This window comes from Mus pahari, chromosome 18 (genome assembly GCF_900095145.1).
Source record: "Mus pahari chromosome 18, PAHARI_EIJ_v1.1, whole genome shotgun sequence".
Classification (NCBI taxonomy): domain Eukaryota; kingdom Metazoa; phylum Chordata; class Mammalia; order Rodentia; family Muridae; genus Mus; species Mus pahari.
In genome coordinates this window covers 22,679,330-22,688,159 of record NC_034607.1, presented here as the reverse complement: position 1 = coordinate 22,688,159, position 8,830 = coordinate 22,679,330, and the positions used below count along the sequence as shown (strand labels likewise).

The 8,830-nt window shown below is 45.1% G+C and overlaps 1 pseudogene across 1 annotated transcript; it reads right to left on the bottom strand.

The window, feature by feature from the left end:
• Positions 1-3,772: 3,772 nt before the first annotated feature.
• LOC110335727 lies at positions 3,773-5,785 on the bottom strand (annotated as a pseudogene). The gene has a single exon (XR_002381181.1). The product of XR_002381181.1 is annotated as an RAF proto-oncogene serine/threonine-protein kinase pseudogene (transcript).
• Between the last annotated feature and the right edge of the window lie 3,045 nt (positions 5,786-8,830).

The window sequence follows — 8,830 nt, the reverse complement described above, 5'->3', positions numbered from 1 at the left end:
TTTCAATATTCACATATAGGAATATGCTTCACCAAGTATGATACTTTTTTTAGCTGTCTGTATAAATGAAACACAGAATGATACAGAATCATTCTCTGTTTCTTTTCTGTGAAAGGAAGAACAGGGCTGTTTTCTGACCTGAAGTGTATGAAATCCATAAAACTCTTAAAGTTCACTTTTAAGAACAAGTCAAACCACCTGGAAAAATTGCTGCAACATTTTGCTTTTGAAATATCGAAACATATAACAAAATTGGAAGCATTTCAAAATGAGTGCCCATGTCAGTGGCTAAATTGTCTCCTCCTAAAATTTGTATTGAAGTCCTAATCCTCAGTACTGTAGTATGTGATTGTATCCAGAGATGGGAGTCATAAAGAGATATCAGATGAGGTCACTGATGTATGCTTAAATCCAATGTGACCAGTGTCCTCACAAGGAGTCGCAAAAGAAACAGAAACAAACATGGCAGAATATGCAAGGAGAAGACAGTATACCTGTTCGGGAGAAGCAGGAGCATGAACAAACCCTGCTGACAATCTCAGTCTTCAGAAATGTAAGTTTCTGAAGCTCATTGTGTTTTATGTTGCTATGCTGCCTTGGGAAGCTAGTGCAAACCATGTGCTTGTCATCCACATCCTGATATCAACACATTGCTGTCTTGATTCACTGTTTGATTACTTTGTACACAATTCCCATGTTTTAACTAGTTTGTCCTTTCATGGCCCTCAAAGACAGAGTAACCCAGTGGGTTTCAGCTGATCAGCAATCTGTTTTGCAATAGCAAGGCATGTCTATATTAGTATGACAAAAAGTATCCTTCAGTTATCATAGCTATTTTAATAAAATGCACAACTTTAATAAATTGTTATTTGGATGTACAAAATAATCCCTATAGAAACTAGTGTGATAGATACCTGGTAGCTTCTGGTGATCCCTGAATTAAGGAGGACTCCCTAATTGGAGGAAGGAGATGTATTTGCACTGTGTGTGAAAACCCTGGTCAAGAGTAAGTAGAGGGACTAGCTCAGTAAGAAGTTTCCAAGGTACATTGTAGGAACACAGTTCAAGATCTGGAATCCCAGAGTCTAAGCAGAACCTTCATTACTGGGTGAGGTATCCTCTCCTTTGAAGGATCAGAGTGTTACTTAGGCATGAGTAAGCATGGAACTTAACAAACAGGGTAAATGACCTCCCCAGGAACTCTGGTTCAGTACTTTCAATTGTTTTAGTTAGGGTTACTATAGCTGTAATGAAATACTGTGACCAAAAGATAACTTGGGGAGAAAGGGAGTTATTTCATTTACAGTTCCATATAACAGTGAGTTATCATCAAAAGAAGTGATGGCAAAGCAGGGCAGGAACATAACAGGACAGGAGTTGATGCAGAGACGATGGAGGAATGCTGCTTACTAGCACATTCTCTCTTCATGGTTTATTCCACCTCCATTCTTATAGAACTCAGGACCACAAGCCTAGAGATGGCTTCACCTACAATGAGCTCAGCCCTCCCATATAAGTTGTTAATTAAGAAAATGCCCCCTAGGCTTGCCTAAATCCTGATGGAGGCACTTTGTTTATTGAGGTTTCCTCTTGGATGAGTAGCTTGGGTCCAGTTATTATAAAATTATCGAGCACACCAGGAAAATTGCTGTGGTGACATGACTTTGGCCTTTCAGAGAAGAAAATGCTTTGGGGAAAGATGCTTTCCTTCTTTGCCATATTTTTCATTCATTTGCATTTAACGTTTGGTGTGTATTCACTATTGAAGACATTGATAATCTTGTGTTTCTGCTGCCTGCTAAATGTATGTCTGAAGAAGAAAGTAAATTTACAAATACATTTTGCTTCCTTGAATGGAAGGATTTCCAAGATTTTCTCCTTGAAGATACCTGTGTGACTGCCAGGCACATCATTGCTGTTGGAACTCATCAAGCATTTAGTGGTACTCCGTGTTTGAATCTAGTAAGACTTGCCCTTGAAACTGCTGTTGGAGACCAAAGAAGATAACGTTCTAAGGTATAAGTATAGACAAGAATGTCTGGATAAGATCATTCAACACTGGAAATGAAGGTAAGAACAGACAGGACCACTTGAAGCCAAAAAGTTTCTGCACAGAATTATCAGCACAGCAAAGAGATTGTCAAAGGGGGTCGGGGGTAATGATTGTTGCCTGATGTATATTCCAGAGAGAACAATGTCTAGAATCTGTCACTAACTCCAAAAATTGAAAAACAGAAACCTGATTCTTCCCATTAATTTTTGTGCAAATGCATTAAACAGTAAGTTAGCAGAAGAAAAAGATAAGATCACCAAATAAATATATGAAAAAAAAATGTTAGCACCCCTTAGCCATTTGGGAAATGACATAAAAAACACATTAAGTTTTTATCTTGTGCCAGGCAGTGGTGGTCCACGCCTTTGATCTCAGCACTTGGGAGGCAGAGGCTGGTGGATTTCTGAGTTCAAGGCCAGCCTGGTCTATAGAGTGAGTTCCTGGACAACCAGGGCTACCCAGATAAAACCTGTCTTGAAAAACAAAAACAAACAAACAAACAAAAAGTTTCTATCTTATATAGTTCTGCTCCCCATTTGCAACAGTGTGTGCTTCTTGCTACCCAACCTAATGCTATGGATTCTCAAATGAAAGACACACACAGAGCCTTCAATTTTAATGTCTTAAACAGCTCAATGGCAGGGTCACTCTCAAACTTCCACATAGCTAATGCCTCCTCTCTGATACTCCTGTATTATTACTTATTAAAATCTATATTCTATCTTTGCTACCCCAGACCCAGGCCCGTAGCTGCTCTGGGCCCCAATCCCCACCTCTTAAGTATTCTCTCTCTCTCTTCTCTCTCTCTCTCTCTCTCTCTCTCTCTCTCTCTCTCTCTCTCTCTCTCTCTCTCTCCCTCTCTGTCCTACACTTCTCAAGCCCTTCTCCCTTAGTTCCTTGCCTGCCAATCCAAAATTCCTGCCTCTGTCTTGCTTCCCAACCTTTGGCCATTGGCACCTTTATTTACCAATCAAAGCCAACTGGGGGCAGGGACTCACAGCATCTGACATGCAGAAGTGTGGGTTCCTCTGTAATTTGGGAAGCCAAATTAACTAACACAAGTAACATTAGAACCAATCCACATTTTTTAAAAATTTAATTTATTTTATTAAAATAACATAAGGAACCAACTGTATTGGCTCAATAAAAACAAAATTAAAACACAAAATCATTAAGAAAACCTGTATTCCTGGCTTTCTTACAGACAAGGATGTGACTAGAGATAGGGTTGGGCTGTGGCCCACCCCATAGGGGCAGCTCCTGGAAGACAGATTCAGTGTGTGGGAGGCTGCCAAAGGTGGAGCACCGTGATTGGAAAGCCATCAGCACAGGACACCTTAGACACAGAGGAAGGTGTGTCCACAAAGTTCTGTAGTACCAAAGCAGGCTCCCCCAGGTGACCAGGACTCCATGTGCAAAACTGGCACTGCACCACTGTCCACATAGGCTCAAGGAGCCAAGTTCCCAATTGCAAGTCCCTGCAGCAGCCGGAGTGCCCTGCCTTCTCCAATGCCATTTGTCCTACACATACTCAGCTGACTTGTGTACCTCTGGAGCAGAGCAGGCTGGCTTGGTGGACAGCTTCTGTTTCCAGGGCAGGAGGGGTAGAAAAGAAGGCAATATGAAGTTCCAAGGCCCTGTGAGTAGTCTAGGTCCTTAGCAGCAGCAGCTTTTCCAAAAACATGCATTCTGTCCCCAAGGAAACAGAAAGTGGCCTGCTGACTCTTCTTCGTCCCCTGGTGGCCTAAGAACAGCTACATCATCAGCTAGAAGACTGGTAGCCTTGGAGATATAGTCAGTGTGCACGCATTGATGTCCTCAGTGTGAGCTGCCCGATGCAGGGAAGGCTCAGAGGCGCTCCTGTTGATTTTCGGAAGAGAGTGCTGAAGCAGCTCGAGGGAAGACAGGATCGGGGGAAACAAAGGTCTCTCTTCTTTGACTTTCTTCACACAGTCAGCCACCAACCTCTTCATTGCCTTGGGGCAGTTCTTGTAGAGCCTGCTGAGATCTGGGGAGGCATACCCATGGCCTACCATGAAGATGATCTGGTCTCTGTTGTTGGTGTGGGCATAGGGAAGCTCCCCGGTCATCAGCTCATACAGCACGATGCCACAGGTGTAGACGTCAGAGTGGAAGCTGAACGGGTTGTTATCCTGCATCTGGGTTACTTTTGGGGCCATCCCCAGCACAGAGCCAGTGGGCTGTTCAACCTGCTGAGAACCACTCCAGCGTGACTTCACTGTTGCCAAACCAAAATCTCCAATTTTCACTGTGAGGCCTTCATGGAGAAATATGTTGTTGGATTTCATGTCTCTGTGAATGATGTTCTTTGCATGCAAATAGTCCATTCCCTGAGCTGTCTGTCGGGCAATGTCAATTAGCTGGAACATCTGGAATTTCGTCTCCTGGACATGTAGGTGTTTGTAGAGACTGCTGCCCTCACACCACTGGGTCACAATCACCAGGTTGTCCTTTGTCATATACCCCATGAACAACAGGATGTTAACATGCCGTGTTTTGCGCAAAACAGCCACCTCGTTCCTGAAGGCCTGAAGTTGTTCTAGAGTTGGGTCAACCACCTTTAGGATCTTTACTGCAACATCTCCATGCCACTTGCCCTTGTACACAGTGCCAGAGGAGCCTGACCCGATCCGAGTAGACAGCATCACCTCACTGGCTTCTATTTCCCAGTAATAACTTCAGTCTCTCTGCCCACGAGGCCTAATTTTGTTTTTTTCCTGGGTCCCAGATCCCGGTTCCCGCTCTCTTTATTCTGGCACAGGCGTTTTGGGCTGTGACCAGCCTGTTGGACTCAGGTTGTTTGGACAGGGCTGAAGGTGAGGCTGGTTCACTGTGACTTCGAATTGCATCCTCAATCATCCTGCTGTCCACATACAGGGTGGTGCTGACCATGTGGACATTGGGAGTGGACGTTGACCTCTGCCTCTGGGACAGGAAACCTTCCAAGGAAGGGTTGGAGGTGTTGAAAGTGAAGGCATGGGGTGTGGAGTATCTGTGCTGGGAACTAGCAGGCATCCGGGAAACAGATTCTCACATCCTATGCCTTGGGAAAGAAGGTGGTGCTGGGACTCCACTGTCACCAACAGTGGAATTTGGAAACAGCAAGAGCTGTCTGATATTACTCCAGTCCACACACATAGTAGGTAGTTTGGTGCTACAGTGCTCATGAAACTTGTAGCCACAAGCCTGACATCGAAATCCATTTAGCAGGAACTTCTGAGAGATGTCACAGAATGCAAGCTTCAGGAATGTTTTCCGAGCAAAGTTGTGAGTTGTGAGTGGAACATGATCCAAAAAATCCACTTGCAGTTCTTCTCCAATCAGAGAGGCGGCATCAGCGTTCCAATCTAAGCCTGCTTTCTTACCTTTGTGTTCCTGGAGGAATCTGAACGATGCAATCTGGCTGCAGGCCTCTCACCTTCAGAGCCTTCATAAGGCAGTGCAAGCTCATTCCATTCCGCACATTGACCACAGTCCTTTGCTTATTTGGCAAGAAAACCCGGATAGTATTGTTTGTCTTAGAAGAATCCGTGAGTTTGCCATCATCTGAGGCCCGGCGCTGATAGCCAAACTGCTGAAGAATGGTAGGGGAGATGCAGCTGGAGCCATCAAACACCGCATCTTTGAGTCCAAAGCCATTGCTGATCATCTTCCAAGCTCCCTGTATGTGCTCCATCGATGCAGTTTAAACAATACTTATACCTGAGGAAGCCAGGCAGTGCCGGGTCCCATCGTGCAGCAGCAGTGGTGGTTGAGAGAACAACAACAAGCGGTGGTCACATTCTGTGTCACCCGCCCGGGGGATGGGGCCCTGGGAAAGCTCTGCATCTCTGCACTAGCTCCCCGCACCTCAGGGCACGAGCCCCAAAGCTCGGCCAGCTGGCCTGTCCAAGGGCCTGTGGAGAACAGCTGAGGAGCCTTCTTGCCTCAAGCCTGCTCAGTTCTAACTCCCACCATCCAAGATCCCAATCCACATTTTACCCTTTTCATCCATTAAGGTTTTTTTCTCTCAGATACACATTGAACAGAGTTATAATAGTTATGTAAGCTATAAGGTATGATATACACTAGTAGCATCCAGTTCTTCAATTTTGTCAATTTAGATACATTAACATTTATGTTAACTTAAAGAGTTTACAATTCTATACGTGAATTAGGTTTGATTTTTAACTTGCATTACCATCTGAAAACCATTCCTTTAAATGTGCATCATCTTTCTCAATGGTAAACAACTTAAGTTTGATTATGAGACTATACTATTCCTCAACCCCATCAGAGATCTGAGAACAAATTAAATACATAGGAAGCACAAAAACATAGCTTCCAAAACTTACACAATTATAGAGACAGTTGATTACCTGTACAGTCCCCTATTCCTCAAAACACTGGAGCATCTGTCTTCATCCTTCTGGTCCAGAACTATCTTACAGACCTTAAGAGAAGCTGGAACTACTAAGGACTAGCTTACTCTTTCTTGATAGAGCTAATTTGTCAACTATCACACTATCTTGTGTCTTTTCTTGGACAGTATTTTCATGTCTGTAGGTGAATTAGGGCAATTCTTGCCCAGTGGCTACCTTGCCACAACTGGACCAACTCCATATTGAGGTTATGATGCTCAATATCTTCTTTGAACCATGAAGGAGGTACTGCAGGAACAGTTATGTATCTTAGTCATAAAAATGTTAATAACAAAATGATATTAGATGTCATATTCCTTGGATTTATGATGCTTTGGAGACTATAGTATATCTGAACTGTTAAAACTTAACTACTTTTAGCTATTTTCAATTGAATAATAATGAAAGTATCTCATTCTAATTAAATCAGAATCTAATATGACCATGAGTTTACTATCTGGCCCTTAACTTCTGTTACTTAATCATCCTAAACAGTTTACAGAACTTCTAGGACAGGCAGAAGCCACACAGCTTCTTGGACAGACCCTGTTTTGGACTCCAGACATCTGGGCACCTTCCTCGCCTGGGAGGGCTTTGTTCACCAGAGCAGGTGAGAGAGCCATCTGGTGTCCTGGGTCCCTCAGGAAGCAGATTGCACTGGTGAGACTCCTGACTGCAGAAGACACACAGCTTCTGGGACAGACCCCGGACCCTATTGTGGGCTCCAGACATCCAGGTACCTTCCCTGTCAGAGGAGAGGTGTCCGCCCAGGAGTGCTCTTACTGCCTGAGCAGGGGAGAGAGCCATCTTGTGCCAGGGGTTGCTCAGGAAGCAGCCTGCACCAGTGAGACTCCCGACTGCAGAAGTCACACAGCTTCTGGGAGAGACCCTGGACCCCATTGTGGGCTCTAGACATTTGGGCACCTTCCCCACCAGAGGAGAGGTGACCGCCTGGGAGGGCTTTATCAGCCAGAGCAGGTGAGAGAGCCATCTGGTATCCCGGGTCGCTCAGGAAGCAGTCTGCACCAGTGAGACTCCTGACTGCAGAAGTCACATAGTTTCTGGGACAGACCCCGGACACAGTTGTGGGCGCCAGATATCCTGGCACCTTCCCCGCCAGAGGAGAGGTGTCTGTCCAGGAGCGCTCTCACTGCCTGAACAGGGAAGGGAGCCATCTTGTGCCAGGGGTCGCTCAGGAAGTGGTCTGCACTGGTGAGAGTCCAGACTGCAGAAGCAACACAACTTCTAGGACAGGCAGAAGCCACACAGCTTCTGGGACAGACCTGTTTCAGACTCCAGACATCCAGGCACCTTCCCCGCCTGGGAGGGCTTTGTCCACCAGAGCAGGTGAGAGAGCCATATTGTGTCCTGAGTCTCTCAGGAACCAGTCTGCACTGGTGAGAGTGCTGACTGCAGAAGCAACACAGTTTCTGGGACAGACCCCATTTCGGGCTCCTTTCAACCAAGCACCTTCCCTGCCAGAGGAGAGGTGACTGCCTGGGAAGGCTCTGTCCTCCAGAGAAGGTGAGAGAGCCATCTTATGTCCTGGGTCCCCTGGAAACTAGTCTGTGCAGGTGTGTGAGCAGACTGCAGAGGCAACACATCTTCTGGGACAGGGCCCTTTTGGGCCTACATCTTCAGCCAAGAGGCAGGTCTGAAAGCCAGAACTCTGTATACCTACCCTGCAAGAGGAGAGTTTATCTGCAGTGGGTATTCTGACCACTGAGACTCAGGAGAGAGCTGGACTCCCAGGACTGCTGACAGAGGCTAAGAGAATCACAGGAGGAACAAGATCCAACTAGAGACAACTTTAACAACTAATGCCAGAGATTACCAGGTGGCGAAAGGCAAACACAAGAATATGACTAACAGAAACCAAGACCACTCGCCATCATCAGAACCCAGCTCTCCCAACCTCAGCCAGTCCTGAATATCCCAACACACCCTAAAAGCAAGACTCAGATTTAAAATCATGTCATGATGCTGGTAGAGGACATTTAAAAAGGAATTAATAACTCACTTAAAGAAATGTAAGAGAACACTGCTAAAGAGGTAGAAGTCTTTATACAATTTCAGTAACACACTGCTAAACAGGTAGAAGTCCTTAAAGAGAAAACACAAAGATCCCTTAAAGAGTTACAGGAAAACACAACCAAACAGGTGATAGAATTGAACAAAACCATCGAAGACATAAAAAGGAAAGAAGAAACATTAAAGAAAACCCAAAGTGAGACAATACTGGAGATAGAAACCCTAGGGAACAAATCAAGAAACATAGTTGCCAGCATCAGCAACAGAATACAAGAGAAAGAAGAGAGAATCTTGGGTGCAGAAGAATCCATAGAGAACATGGGCA